Below are 12,558 nucleotides of genomic sequence, written 5' to 3' on the forward strand. Positions count from 1 at the left end.
GAACAATATTCTCTTTTGCGTGTGACTGATGGCGCAAATAGCTCCAGGGAGCGCGGCAAAACTGTCTGCCGTGATTAGTTTCCTTTGAAGACTCTGAAACAATGAAAGCGTTTCATTATCAATGAAGAGCATTTTTTTTAAGGAAAAAATTGCTCAAACGACGGACAGCATTCAGAACGAACTTAGCGTTTTATTCCACATGATAATGGTAATGCCAAAAATGTAGAATTTCGTCTCAAAGTACAGAGGCTCGAGAAAATGTCGACAACAATTCATGATGTAGACAAAAAAGTCTGACGAAAACTTAATCATCAAAGGCTAGTAGCCACCATTTTGATGATGTTCAAACTTTACATGGGTTGATCCCTGAATGTCTACAATCTCGATTCGTATCTCGAAATGATACGACTTTGTATCAACTGAGGAAATTCTGAGAATAAATTGGCCCTTCCACAGCCCCGCATCAATTATTTAAAGAGAAGTTTTTCCTACAGGGATGCTATGTTGTGGAGCAACCTTTCTCCTGAACTCCCAACTAAAAGGTAAACTACAACATTACAGCTTTGAATGAGACACAGCATCCTTAAAAAGTAGCTTTAGTGATATTATAGGTTTTTATTCTTGTAATACTGTATTGATTATTCGTTAGTTTAGCTGATTTAGATATTTTATACTTCTGATATACATTATGCTGAAGGATTTTTTACCGTGTATTGAAATAAATTTATCAATCAATCAATCAATCAATCAATCAATCAATCAATCAATCAATCAATCAATCATTTAATAAAGTCTTTGTAAATCAAGCAGCGCTTATTTCGTTTTGGACAAAGCATGCGCTGTGTGACCAATATAGCCGACAGAATCTAGCTACGTTCGCTTAACGCTTCCCAGAGCTCCGTGTCTTGCTTAGTTCAGAAAGCGAAGGTATGGGGTCGAGAATGAATAAAATCACAAGGTAGTTACTGACCGATCGACTGACTTACTTACCTTCCTTTGTAATAACCTTTCTGGATTTTTACTAAAATTCTTTGTTGGTTATATAAGTTTATATGTAACATGTATTATTATAATTAAAATGCTGAAAAAATAATATGAGAAAGGGATTATCATTTAATGAAAAATGTTAAAAATAGTCATCAGTTATCGGCTGTATCTATCAAATCGTTTACACTTGGTTAACATTTAGGCCTCGTCTACACTACGCTGGAAAAATTTGAAAACGCAGCTATTGGGTCTACCATCCACACTAATTCGTCACGAAAACAGAGCCTGTTTTCGGAAAGGGTCTTTAAATCGGAGGAATTTGGAAACAGTGGCTTCCCTGGACGGAAACATTTTGAAAACGAATCTTTTCGAAAGCGATGACACCAAGGTAATCCTGTAGAGTAAGTAATAAAATTTCCGTCGAGTTTGAGGCAAGTTCCTTTTGTTTAAGTTTCGGCAATGTGAAGATTATTCTTAACAATCCAAACTCTACTTCGAGCCTCTGACTTCTGCCAAGCTAAGATGTTTACCTAAACCTGAGTATTTTGACTTTGTTTATCTACATTTTCACTGAGTACTTTTGACTTTGTTTGCCTACATTTTCATTTTAATTAATATAATTTTAAAAAGCGAATTTTTCATTGACAATTTTAGAGACCAGGGGCACTTTCCATTTAGAAAAAATATCCGGAAATTTCGGTGTGAATTTTCGGGAATTTCTCAATGGGAAAAGGTTGTTCCATTTTGTCACAAATTTCGCCTGTGTTGAGTGCGAGTTGCCTGAAGAGACACCAACATTGCAGCCGAGTTGATATTAATGTTAGATGAGCCTTTGAAGGCTGATGAGGAGGAAATGTTGATCGAGTCTAATGATGAAGTAGAAATTTGTGTTATAGCAGCAACTTCCATCTTTATGAGGCGAGATTTAGACAGAAATTACGGGTTTTTCGAAGTTATAGTGCCGACATATTCGATAGATGAGTTTCATTTCCGAATGACAAGAGGTACACTGGATATTTTGTGCAGAGAATTACCTACCATTTTCATAAGAAGAGCAGTCGTGGCTCAGTAGATGCTCCATGGAGGCAGTGGCGAGGAAGCAACACGCACGAACACTCAGGTACATCATAATCCGTAATTTGACCTGCATAAATGTAATAAACAGAATAACCATAACTGTTATAAGGATTAACCATGATAAACTACCTGTTACCTCTGCGTCAAGGGGCCACCAACCCTGCAACTCTCTTACTTCGCACAGCGAAGACAGGGACCCCCCAAGTCAAATTGGAGGACTCATTGCCCCAGCAGCGTTTTGGTCCAGAGGCCAGAATCCGAAACGGCATCATTACAGACGAGATCCGGCCCGATTGGTCTAAAATAAGTGCGCTTGAGGTGTTTGCGAGTGAAAATTTTTAGGACTTTCCAACTTCCAAAAAACAAGAAGAGGTAGAATTGTAGTCAAACACCACCTTACAGAGAATAGACCTGTTGTAATTTTAAATTTCTTCCTCCTCACCCCTTCATTTGCATATATACTTATCCCGATTTGAGAAATCGTGTGCTCCGGGATTTCCTGCTCAAAGGCCCTCCAGGTCGGTTGTACCCAGTCAATGGCTCAACAGTGCTAACGGGCCGGCCCCGGGACAGACTGCTGGCTTGCAGGAGGGTTGGGGGAAGTGTAACTATTTTAAATAAGACTGCGTACTGTGCTTTGGCCAAAGTTGTAGTCCAATTATATTTTTGTGAACCAGGCTAGATATATTTGCATCCAGCGAGGCACATTAGCCATGCAAGGGTAAAATATTACGCAACAATCTATAGAACAAAACTTGGTTTATGCCAACGTTAACTCAACAATGCATGGCAACTAACAATTAATTAAAGAAATTGTGTAAAGATCCAAGTTTGTATTAACGTCACACCTGGTATTGCTGATAGTGAAAGAGTAAAATAACTGTGACGTGGGGGGAAAATATGAAGTATAATACTAACTGTTAATGAGCAACTGAATTCTAAAAGAATGACTAAGTCTTAAACGAGTCGAGCAAATGACTGTAGAAGTTCGAACCGGAAGCATTAATACTTGGCTCTTTTTTACTTTCGCTTTGTCCCAAAATTCTCTCAATTGCCCGTAGAATTACTCTAAGAACCTCTCTTTTCTCGAAATGTATAAAATTTTTCAATTCCCCGCTCACCTCAAGTGTACTTAAATGTCATAAACTTTCAGCACTTTAAACGCACTTATTTTACAGCGCTTGAAATCTCGTCTGTATATAGGCTTTATATTCATACTCTTAGTACTTTCTAAATGTTCGCACGGACTATAATGATGCCTTCTCAAGTTTCGACCCCTGGGCCCAAACGGTGCTGGGGGCAATGAGTCCTCCAATTTGATGAACGGACCCTCTGTCCTCCCTGTATGTAGCCTGTTCCAGCGAGAAAAAAAAAAACTAGGGGGAATAAGGCCTATGAAAGAGCAAGTAAGTAAGACAGTGGGAGGGTGAGTGGCTCCTTGACTCAGAGGTAATAGGTTTAATAGGCAGTTTATTACGTTTATGGCTAAGTCTTGTAACAGTTATGGTTATTCCGTTTATTACATTTTTTATGGTCAAATGTTATTACATTTATAGTTAGTGGATTTATTACATTTGTGGTTAAAAGTGATTAAATCTATGGTCAGTATTACATTTACGGTAAATTTGTATTACATTTATTGCTGCTATTACATTTATGGTTTTCATTACATTTATGGTTGATACAGTAAGTACACACATGTCGCAACAAAGCTTAGTCTTAGGCTTAGTTCCGCGCGCCCACAATGTAACCATCACGCTGACATACGTTGTATTTCACTGGCTAATAGCTTGTTACAACGTTGAATGAACGTCACTCAACTCGCGCTGACTTGGGTTGGGTGGGCAAAGGATGAAAATCTTGCGTCGACTTGCGTGAAAATTTCATGTGGACCGAAGTGAGCGTAAGTCATCGCAAGTCAACGCAAGAGCACGTAAGTCCAGCTGGCGAAACTGAGTCGCAAGTTGCTTTTGGCCAGGGCTTAACACTAGTGTTAATTTAGGGAGCGACAATGCTGCTTTTGTGGGGCTAGCATGTTGTCAGTTGGCAATCGAGATGCTCGATCAATTAAAAGCTCCACATGCTTTTTTTTTGATACAAATCGGAAAGTCAGATGCTGTTTTTCGGTAAATGCATATTTTTTTTTTGACATAAACACATGCATTAATAAAAAAAGAGCAATTAAAAAAAAAACATGTCCATCCCTGAGAAGCTTTTATGAACTGGAAACGTTCTACAACGCTGGGTCGTATCACAAGGGGCTCAGGTGAAGCCCGAAGTTGGATGTAACACTGAGTCAGTTGCTACTTTGATCCTGCAAATAGGTCGCTGCTGAATTTGTTCATGTGGAGATTTTACGATTTACTCACCAAGTGAGTTTTTTTTTTTTTAATGGCAATGTTTTTCATTCGATGATCTGTTAAAACGTTCGCCAGTTTTGGGCTAGCTGGCGACTGTATCTGGACAGTGACCGAGGTTCGTAGATTATCATAAGGGGGGTCAGCCCCTTTTTAATTTACATAGCTCAACCGTGGTTACCATTTTCTATTTCCCTAATTTATATTGGCATTCCAAATATTAACCCACTTGCGCTTCGTAAAGCGTTTTGTTTCTGTTTGTTTGGTTCTGAAAGTGTGTCATGTTTTGACGTCACAGGCTGACTGGTTCCAGGTCTTTACCTTGCGTGGTTTGTGACTAAACCGGAAGAGAAAATAGACCATTTTCGTATTCTCGGTATTGGACTGGAACTAGCTTGAAATGGAGGATCATGCGGAGGAATATCATTAAAAGGAGATCAATGTCATTAGACTCCCTGCATTAGCCTCAGTTGCAAGCTACAGTAAGACCTGTATTAAGCGGACCCCATATTAAGTGGGAACACCAGCTGGAGTCCTCTGTTAAGCGGACGCGGACACCAATATTAAGCCATTTTGTCGCACAAAACCTACAGTAGACCTGGAGCAAATAAACTTAGTTTCTTTTTGGACTCTCTTCCTATCACCTGAGCAAGTATTAAAATGTAATCAAAGATAACAGTGTGTGACTGATCGATCAAGGAAGGAAATTGCTGTTTACAGAATTAGCTCGCCTTGATATTTTGTTAGTGACCGTCTACATATATGCGTTATTTATCAAGCGTGAGGTCACGATATCGGGATATTGGCCAAGTTCTTTTCTTTGCCTTTTGTTTGCGTGTTCAATAAAGGATTTATTAAATGCATAAGCCACCACTGGAGCGGTTAAACTGACTATTCGTTCGGTTTGGTTAGACTGACTAGGCCAGTCAAATTCAAACCAGAATCGTGCAACTTGTCACTGGGAGAAAGATTTCCACAAACTTCACCATGTATCCTCACGACGTGTTACAATCACTCGACTTGTTGCTTAATGTTTCTTGGTCTTTATAAAGGTGCAATTCAAAGCTCCAGAAACTTCCTCCTTTTTACATGATTTTTTTACCAATGACACAAGAGAAAAAAAAAGAAACGAAATGAGACCAATGGACCTTGTTAGCTTGCGCGGTTTGTTGCCCCATTCCAGACCATGTGAAGATACTCTTGAGAATTCTTGCTATCGAATTTTCAAATAGTCACATGTATATGAATGAATGAATTTTAGATGGATAAAAGAGCAATTCTCTAAAGAGCATCACGTGGTCTGCATTAGGAAAACAAACGGCCCAAGCTAAAAGGGTCCATATCTATATTAACGATAGCCTCCATTTGGGGCGAAAATGTGCTCGGACATTTGTCCGCGTATATTATCTGTTCCGAGAAGCGAACAGTTTGCCTAGAGCGTAGCTCTACGAAGCTTTGAGGAGCAGATAATGTCCAAGGACAAAATATCCGAGCATATTTTCGCGACACGCGACACGCGACACGCGAAATTTTGAAAATTGGAGAATATCACTCGAATATTCCACAGTTTTAGCCGGGGCATATTCAGTCACGTGACACGTTTAGACCTATCGCGCGAGCGAAAATATTTGATGGATTACAAGCAACCTTCTTGACCGAACACGTTTGGTCAATAAGGGATGAATTACATAGCACGAGGAAACAGTCGGTAATTCCGAGAGGTAAGATAATCTGATGTTACCTGATGGGGCGGTCGATTCCGGGGGGAGGGAAGACTCCCATATGCATATAAAAAGGACGGGGGTGCTCGTCGGAAATTTTGAGAGAACCCCTAAGAGCTATGAAGATCCTGTTTTGTGGGCGTGGCTTGAAATGTTTATCACCCCAAGGGACACCAATTCTAAAATAACGACTTGTCTTCTCTCATATTTGTTTCGGCTCATTACCCTAAATGGTACTGCAAACTCTCCATTTTAAGCTGAATAGTTACTTCTTATACACTTGGATAAAACACAAAGTTTAATTAAATGACTGTATAGTACAGGTAGCTAGAATTAAGACTTGACAATGAGAATTACAGTACAGCTACATTCGGTACACAGCTTTATATATATCCAATGTAAACTTTATAAGCATGTTTCCAACTACTACATCCAATACATGGCTTTAAATTCTTCTATGACAGTACAAACCTCCAGTTTCCTTGGAATCCAGCCATGTCGCTGTCCGTAAGGCGGAGGCTCTTTCTTAACAGCTGAAACCTTTAACTAAACAACAGATCGCCAGTATTAATCTTAAAAAATCTAAATATTGCGATCGATCACTGCTGAAAGCCTCACGACGCTGATAAATTATCCAACATGGCCGAGAAATCAAACACCACACACCAACCTCTTTGTAGGCTTTTTCTAAATCATCGTCTTCGTCCTTCTCACGATAAGGCACGTGTAATGGTGCCGGAAGAAGACTGAAATTGTTAAGAATGAATTGTGTTAGCAAAATCTAACGGACATATCTCTTAGATCGGAAAACGTCTGAGAAATCATACCTCGCCAAAGACATTTTCGTGCGTTCTCAAAGCGTTCAACTCATTGCCATTCCCAGAGGTGCCCGCGTAGCGACAATCTGACTCGTTTCCAGGGTCCTTGGGTCATCTAGAAAGAGTGAGGACCCTGGGAACGAGGTTATTAACAGAGATTCCAGTAATTCCAGCAATTCCAGCAAGTGTTTACAAACTTCTCTAAGATATTTTCAATCAGATCATGTTTTTTTTCTTTACTGAATTTCGAGTGGCTCCTGTCCACCTTCATCATTCCTTGCGCTACAACCCCGCTTCCTGCCGTTTTATTGATTTTTTAATAAACGGTAAGTAAGCCTCTCCGGCGGAACTGTTCAAAGTTGAAAGCCATGACTCCTAGAAAAGCCTCTTGTGATAGTTGGTAACAGCGCGTTCGAGGATCTGAGAGTCTCTGCTGGTGGATGTTGTGGTCCGTGGACTCAGCATGCTGTTTAATTGCTAATTCGCTGTTGCTCTCGCGGCCTGGCCGCGCAGGCCTTGCCGAGAGCTCCACGAGCGCTTGCCTTCCTCGACTTATGCACTTACCATTGGCTTTCCCGGGGATTGATCTCCGGAAAACCCCCGGAGATTTGTTTTCAGGCGGAAGAAAACCTACTAAATCCCTGGGGCATAGGACGTAAAATTCAAACCAAAATCTCCTCCCCCAGGGGTTAAGCTGAGGATAGAATACTGTGCCTTACGATCACCTCGTTATTTGTACGACCACTGTTTTGTCCCAGAGAAGCGGCCATATATATATATTTTTTTTTATGGGAAAACCCCCGTTATCGCGACTACCTCGTTAATACGGCCAACGGCTGCCACATTCTGAAATTCCAACCTGTACAATCCATTAAAATTTTACATTACGTCACTCAGTTTCGACCAGACATGAAATTTAACCTTACCCTAGCCTGCGAACGGGCTTCCGGCGAGGACTGAAAAAAATATTGACGAGCGCTGAACTAACGAATTCGGAGAACGAAGCGCTCGGGGGCTAACCTTACCCCGTTAATGCGGCCAAATTTTCATGGCCCATTGGTCACCGTATTAACGGGGTTCCACTTTATTTACACTAAACAACAGACGACTTTATTAAATTTTTTTTTTCGCTCTCTTCTTCTTCGAAATTGTCGGCAATTAAAAACTTTCTCTTTACTTGTACCACGTCTCACGGCCGCACGATTTGTACAACGGCACGATGAACACTGAAAACCTCCACAAAGGTCGCTCTTCAACATGTTCATCCGGGATTTTGAAAGTGACGTACTGCTGACCAATGTCAAGTCAATCCTGCAGGTGTATCCTGGGGGTCTGGCGCGTTTGTCTCAAAAACGAAACATTGTCCCTACCCTACGGAAAAAAATCTTTTAAAAAAATACACCATTTCCGCTGATGATAAGTGCATTAGGTAAATGCACAATCACGGCAGCTCATTTTGTAGACGAATCCCTTGGACTCTGTGGATCGTTGGTCGGACCTTGGGCTTCTAAAATATCGCGCCCAATGTTCTTACTGGCCAAAAGACTGCAGGACGAACGTGAAATTTCCGGAGGACGTGGTCCAGGCGATCGGACGCACCCTTGACTTAAGGAAGGTCTGCAATCCCGGTGGCCTCTACTGTGGTTATCTGGGTTTGGTCTTGTTGCTATGGCACTTATCCAACATGCATATAACATCACACTACTGGGATAACAATTTGCTTTCATGGGTTATTTCCAGACAGACCTCAGGGTCACCTTAATAGCAACAAACTTGTTTATTTTCACAGTGTTGAAATCTCAAATTACAGAACTAATGTTCACGAATACACACTCTTCTCTACAGAAACTCCAGTCTGTAATGTCGGGACACACTAGGCGACCAGTTGCTACGACAGGTCTTTGTGACAAACTGCTTCATGTCTGTTGCTTTCAAAACTGAAGTCGATGCATGCTTTGACATGACACAGGGACAAGTTGCCGCTATAAGTCGCTATGTATGACATCACAAAACCATTTGTCGTAAACGTGAACGGTGCTGGCGTCGTTCCGGTCTTGCGTCTGATTACCAATCTTACGTCGACCAGTGCCTTGTTGTGAAAAACACTATTTTTAAATCAAAAATAGATTATTACTCCAATCTTATCGACGAGGCTGGAAGCGATAAGTCTCTTTTTCGCACCATCGACCGCCTTCTCCACAGGAAGCCCGAGAAGTGTCTTCCGTCTTGTTCCTCGGCTACGGAACTTGCCAATAATTTTATCACTTTCTTCGAAAATAAAATTATCACTATAAGATGTAAACTCGAAGCTGCCGAAATGCCTGATCTCTTCTGTACTTTGGACAAATTAACGCTCGACTGTCAGTTAAATGCCTTCTCACCTACTTCAATCGTTGAACTTTCGGAAGTTGCACGCACTGTTGTGTCTAAGTCTTGTAGCCTGGACCCTCTGCCTGCCGTCTTGTTAAAAGAAAATTTTGACATGCTTCTACCCACGCTTTGCAGGATTGTAAACTTGTCCCTGGAATCTGGATATGTGCCTCCTTCACTAAAAACCGCCGTCTTACTGCCACTACTCAAGAAACCATCCTTGGACCACGAAATCCTTAGTAATTATAGGCCTATCTCAAATCTCAAGGTCATTTCAAAAATCATCGAAAAAGTTGTTGCAGTACGTCTTCAGGACTACTTGGAATCCAACCAACTTAATGAACCGCTACAATCAGCCTACAAGCGATTTCATAGCTGTGAAACCGCTCTTGTACGTGTACACAATGATATTTTGCGTGCCATTGACGATCGTCACTGTGTTATACTCCTGCTGCTTGATCTATCTGCTGCTTTTGACACTGTTGATCACGACATTCTTCTAACAAGACTGAAATCCAAGTTTTCAATCTGTGGCACTGCCCTTGAATGGTTTCGTTCCTATCTTACAAACCGCACACAATTTACCTTAATCGATGGAAAAAAATCACAATCTCGTGAGCTTAAATGTGGAGTCCCCCAAGGTTCGGTCCTAGCGCCTATCCTGTACTTACTTTATACTGCACCACTGGCTGACATTCTACGGTACCACGAAATGCAATTTCACTTCTACGCTGACGATACTCAGTTATATATCTCTTTTTCAACAAACAACGACGTCGAATTAACTAATGCAGTTGGAAAAATTGAGGAATGTTTGTCTGATCTTGACAAGTGGATGTCTCTTAACAAGCTAAAACTGAATAAGGACAAGACGGAACTTCTTTATCTATACTCGAAACACAACCCGCAGCAGTCTCTACCACCGATCCGTTTTGGTCAAGACATAATTCAGCCATCTCAATTTGCTAGAAACATCGGTGTGATATTTGACAGTACCATGACTATGCTTCCGCATATTAGTTCTATTTGTAAATCAGCCTCTTATCATCTGCGCAACATCTCCCGGATAAGGAAATTCTTATCTACGAAAACCACCGAGATCCTGGTCCATGCTTTTGTGTCTTCCAAACTCGACCACTGCAACTCTCTTTTGTACAATGTACCGAAGTGTGCTTTAAAAAGCTCCAGTCTGTTCAGAACGCCGCTGCCCGACTTATCACCTGTTCCCGAAAGTACGACCACATCACTCCAATACTGAAAGAATTACACTGGCTTCCTATTTCTGAACGCATTAAATTCAAGATTATGTTACTTACCTTTAAGGCTCTTCATCAACAATCTCCTGTCTACATTCAAGATCTAGTAGCGTACTACCAACCTTCCAGAATCCTCCGATCATCACACTTATTACTTCTTAACCCCACGAATTTTCACCTGAAGACATATGGTTCTCGAGCTTTTGCTGTTTCCGCTCCTGAACTCTGGAACAGTCTACCTGTTTCTATCCGCTCATGTGACAATCTAAGTTCTTTTAAATCTAAACTCAAAACTCATCTTTTTAAGAAAACTTATTATTCTTAGCGAGTTTTACTTTCTATTACTTTCTTAAATGCACATTTTTAATTATCAAGATTAGTACAGATCATTTTGGCGAATTGTACAGCGCCTAGAGCAGGCATGGATAGGCGCTATATAAATATTTATTTATTATTATATTATTATCACGAATTCAGACATCCCCTGGAGGGGCGGGGGGGCACTCCCATATAAAAAGGACGGGGATGTTAGGGGTTAAAAACTAAAAACGAGGTTATGGTACTCCTCAGGGTGATAAGCCTAAAAAGGTCCACAGCAGAAGATAGTTTTGTTTTAGAATTGTCACCTCTTAGGGGTGAAAAACATTTCAAGACACGCCCAAAAAACAAGATCTTGGTACCTCTTACGGGTTCTTTTCAAAATTTCAGACGAGCACTCCCGTCATCTTTTATGGGAGACCTCCCGGACTTTTTCTCCACGGCAAGTTGCTCGAATCTCGGGTCAAACAATCCAACGTTCAGTCATCGAACCCCTATTCAATCAAACTCTACGATCACCGACGTTCGATTGACTCAGCCGGGAATTCAAGTCTGGTTTCAACAGGTTTCCTCGCTATGTGTGGTCTTGAGAGACGGCCGCAACACGAGCACGTAGGCTAGAAACACAAGATTGATACAATTTCGTAGTATTATATTCTACGTCTACTTGTCTTTTAAATTTCTTACAACAATCAGATCTATGTTTATATTGGAGCGTACAGGCCTGTGGGTGGGGGGAGGGGCGGAAGCGGGGTTGGGGATGGGAAGAGAACTGCCATAAAAAAGGACGGGGGTGCTCGTCGCACCTTTCAGGGGTTCAAAAAGCAGTTTTGTCACCCATTATAGGGTGTTCAGCCTCAAAAGGTCCACAGCAGAAGCTTTTGCGGTACCTTTAAGGGTATTGAACCGAAAAAATAAGACAGGAGATGATGTGTTGTTTTAGAATTGGTATCTCTTAGAGGTGAAAAAAAAAAAAAAAAAAAAAAAAACCTTCAAGCCACGCCCACAAAACAGGGCCTTAGTACCTCCTAAGGGTTCTTTTTAAAATTTTCGACGAGCACCCTCGTTCTTCTTATATGGAAGGCTTCTCCCCCCCCCCCCCCCGCCCGGGATACAAAGACCGATTGAGTTAGCATTTTGATTGGTTTGATTGAGTACGGTTATTGAACTCACCAAAATGTTTGAGTTCGATAGCCTTTGATTGCAAAATCAATCGCAAAATAATCGAACAATTAGAGCGGTTAAATTGATTATTATACATTGAACTCGCTATCTCCTTTCTGATTGGCCGAAAGCGTACAGTGAATTTTTGAAATCAGCGCGTGTGACGTTATATAGCTGTAGATTATACAATCATGCCAAGGACACTCAAGGTCACGGCTAATCATGTCATGTATAACCACGGTGCATGATTACTAAGGGTAATCATGTCAAGTTTGCGCGCTTTTTGTTGCTTGCCGTCAGTGAGGAAGCAAAAAAAATGACTTCCATTTTTTTTCGTTCAATGTATAATAAAACAAGTATTAGATTCGGTTTTTGTGATATCCATGATAAGCAAGACCTCGGTAAGGGTCGACGTTGATTATTCTAAATATCACAAAAACTCCAACCAATAATTGTTTATTATTAAATTCGTTCGGGTTGGTTCGATTGA

Source organism: Orbicella franksi, chromosome 4, assembly GCF_964199315.1.
Source record: "Orbicella franksi chromosome 4, jaOrbFran1.1, whole genome shotgun sequence".
Taxonomy (NCBI): Eukaryota; Metazoa; Cnidaria; class Anthozoa; order Scleractinia; family Merulinidae; genus Orbicella; species Orbicella franksi.